The sequence below is a fragment of the Lipotes vexillifer genome, unplaced genomic scaffold (genome assembly GCF_000442215.2).
Source record: "Lipotes vexillifer unplaced genomic scaffold, Lipotes_vexillifer_v1.1 scaffold554, whole genome shotgun sequence".
In the NCBI taxonomy this organism is placed as follows: Eukaryota; Metazoa; Chordata; class Mammalia; order Artiodactyla; family Lipotidae; genus Lipotes; species Lipotes vexillifer.
Genome location: NW_006794635.1, coordinates 953,162 through 957,084, shown reverse-complemented (window position 1 = coordinate 957,084; position 3,923 = coordinate 953,162).

The following is a 3,923-nucleotide window of genomic DNA, read 5'->3' as shown; positions in this document are numbered from 1 at the left end:
CTACAGTAATCAAGACAGTATAATACTGGCACAAAAACAGAAATATAGATAAATGGAACAGGATAGAAAGTCCAAAGATAAACCCACACACATATGGTCACCTTACCTTTGATAAAGGAGGCAAGAGAATACAATGGAGAAAAGACAGCCTCTTCAATAAGTGGTGCTGGGAAAACTGGACAGCTACATGTAAAAGAATGAAATTAGAACACTCCCTAATGCCATACCCCAAAATAAACTCAAAATGGATTAAAGACCTAAATGTAAGGCCAGACACTTTAAAACTCTTAGAGGGAAACATAGGCAGAACACTCTATGACATAAATCACAGCAAGATCCTTTTTGACGCACCTCCTGGAGAAATGGAAGTAAAAACAAAAATAAACAAATGGGACATAATGAAACTTCAAAGCTTTTGCACAGCAAAGGAAACCATAAACACGACGAAAAGACAACCCTCAGAATGGGAGAAAATACTTGCAAACGAAGCAACTGACAAAGGATTAATCTCCAAAATATACAAGAAGCACATACAGCTCAATTTCAAAAAAACAAACAACCTAATCCAAAAATGGGCAGAAGACCTAAATAGACATTTCTCCAAAGAAGATATACAGATTGCCAACAAACACATGAAAGGATGCTCAACATCACTAATCATTAGAGAAATGCAACTCAAAACCACAATGAGGTATAACTTCACATCAGTCAGAATGGCCAACATCAACAAATCTACAAACAATAAATGCTCTAGAGGGGGTGGAGAAAAAGGAACTCTCCTGCACTCTTGGTGGGAATGTAAATTGATACAGGCACTACGGAGAACAGTATGGAGGTTTCTTAAAAAACTAAAAATAGAACTACCATACGACCCAGCAATCCCAGTATATGCCAGTATATACTGGGCATATACCCTGAGAAAACCATAATTCAAAAGGAGTCATGTGCTGCAATGTTCATTGCAGCACTAGTTACAATAGCCAGGACATGGAAGCAACCTAAGTGTCCATCAACAGATGAATGGATAAAGAAGATGTGGCACATATATACAATGGAATATTACTCAGCCATAAAAAGAAAGGAAATTGAGTTATTTGTAGTGAGGTGGTTGGACCTAGAGTCTGTCATACAGAGTGAAGTAAGTCAGAAAGAGAAAAACAAATACCGTATGCTAACACACATATATGGAATCTTAAGAAAAAAATGGTTCTGAAGAACTTAGGGGTGGGACAGGAATAAAGATGCAGCCATAGAGAATGGACTTGAGGACACAGGGAGGGGGAAGGGGAAGCTGAGATTAAGTGAGAGAGTGGCATGGACATATAAACACTACCATATGTAAAATAGATAGCTAGTGGGAAGCAGCTGCATAGCACAGGGAGATTAGCTCCATGCTTTGTGACCACCTAGAGGGGTGGGATAGGGAGGGTGGGAGGGATATGCAAGAGGGAGGGGATATGGGGATATATGTATACATATAGCTGATTTCACTTTGTTATACAGCAGAAACTAACACAACATTGTATAGCAATTATACTGCAATAAAGATGTTAAATAAATAAATACTAAAGACATAAAATGGCTCTTCACTGAATGGATGGTGTTTTGAGCCTCAGTCAAAATAACTAATTGAGATCTTACAGATACAAAACCACAAGGAAAGACACACTGGAAATTCAGTCAGAGAGACTGATTAAAATGTGAATTTCGTATTGTGGCTGGTTTCTTATTTATGGAAATACATTGGAGCACTTGATGATCAGGGAGCATTTCAGTCTGACAGCATTTGTTGAGGTGTCTCTGTTGAAGTGGCTAAAACTTATCGCCATAAATACAAAATTGATTTTTTAGATTGCATTTTCAAAAGAAATAATCTAAGTCACTTTTATGTTACTTGCACGTAAATTCAACTCTTTTAACCTGAAGCCAGCATCTTTAGAAATATAATTATTTTTCTAGCTCAAAGTAGGAAGATGATAAAAGCAAGCACTCTGCATGATTTGTAAGCACATCTAATCCTTACTTCTCTAGACACTCATTTTTAAAAAATAAATTTATTTATTTTTGGCAGCATTGGGTGTTCATTGCTGCACATGGGCTTTCTCTAGTCACAGTGAGCGTGGGGTATTCTTCATTGTGGTGTGCAGGCTTCTCATTGCGGTGGCTTCTCTACTTGTGGAGCACGGGCTCTAGGTGTGCGGGCTTCAGTAGTTGTGGCACTCGGGTTCCATAGTTGTGGCTCACGGGCTGCAGAGTGCAGGCTTAGTAGCTGTGGCGCATGGGCTCCACGGCATGTGGGATCTTCCTGGACCAGAGATCAAACCTGTCCCCTGCATTGGCAGGTGGATTCTTAACCACTACGCCACCAGGGAAGTCCCTCGTTTTCTAATTTATGTATTAAGCACACTTTCAGTTCTTTCTCTAGCTTGTCTTCTGCTCCCTTTGAGCCATTTCAGTGTTTATTTGCAACAAATTCAGAGTAATCAGGGGGAACTAAGGAGGTAGAAGGCAAGTTCAGTCAATTTTCCTGTGTTTTCTGGTAATAATTTCATTGGGATTAATGGCTGGCTGGTGGTTTTTCATTCACATGTACCCAATTTTTTTCCATATCAGCATTGATCCTTGGCCAACAATGAGTGATGAATGACTGTAGCCAAGAAAAGCTTGGCTCTTATGAAGTTAAATACATTCACTATGTGACCCAGCAACCCAGCTAGGCATTTGCCTAAGAGAAATGAAGCCATAGGTCCACACAAACACCTGTAGATAAATGTTTACAGTAGCTTTAGCGATTATCACTAAAAACTGGAAAATACATAAATGTCCATCAGTGGGTGAATGGATAAATAAGTCGTTTACAGAACACAGCTCAGCATTAAGAAGGAAGGAACTGCCAGTACATGTAACAAAACGAATGAGACTCGAAACACTACATATTATATGGTTCCATTTAAATGACATTTTGAAAGAGGTAAAACTATAATATGGACCAAAGCAGACCAGTGGTTTCAAGAGCTGAGGGTCAAAGAGGACTAGAAAGGGACATAAGGAACCTTTCTGTGGGGATGGAAAAGTTCTATACCTTGATTTCCATGGTGCTTACACAACACTGTATACATTTGTCAAAATTCATTAGAACTGTACACACGAAAAGGGTGAATTTCATTGTGTAGAAATTACATATTAGTAAACTCACTTTATTTACATAACATTGTCACTGACCTCAGGAAGCCTACAGATGGTGGATAAGACAAGGCCAGTGAAAAAACAATTCACAGAAACAGACTCACAGACTTTGAAAACAAACTTATGGTTACCAAAGGGGAGAGGTGGGGGGGAGGGGAGGGATAAATCAGGAGCTTGGGGTTAACATACACACACTAGTATATATAAAATCGATAACCAACAAGGACCTACTATATAGCACAGGGAATTCTACTCAGTATTCTGTAATAACCTAAATGGGAAAAGAATCTGAAAGAGAACAGATATGTATGTATGTATAACTGAATCACTTTGCTGTACACCTGAAACTAACACAACATTGTAAATCAACTATACTCCAATAAAAGTTTTTAAAAAAGAAAAGACAATTCACAATACCCAAGTATTTTTTTTTACTTTTTAGGCTCATTTTTTATGAAGTATAGTTGATACATAGCATTATATAAATTACAGGTGTACAATACAGTGATTCACAATTTTTAAAGGTTATACTCCATTTATAGTTATTATAAAATATTGGCTATATTCCCCATGTTGTACAATATATCCTTGTAGCTTATTTTACATCTAATAGTTTGTACCTCTTACTCCCCTACCCCTGTATTGCCCCTCCCTGCTTCCCTCTCCCCACTGGTAACCACTAGTTTGTTTTCTCTGTGAGTCTGCTTCTTTTTTGATATATTCATTAGTTTGTTGTA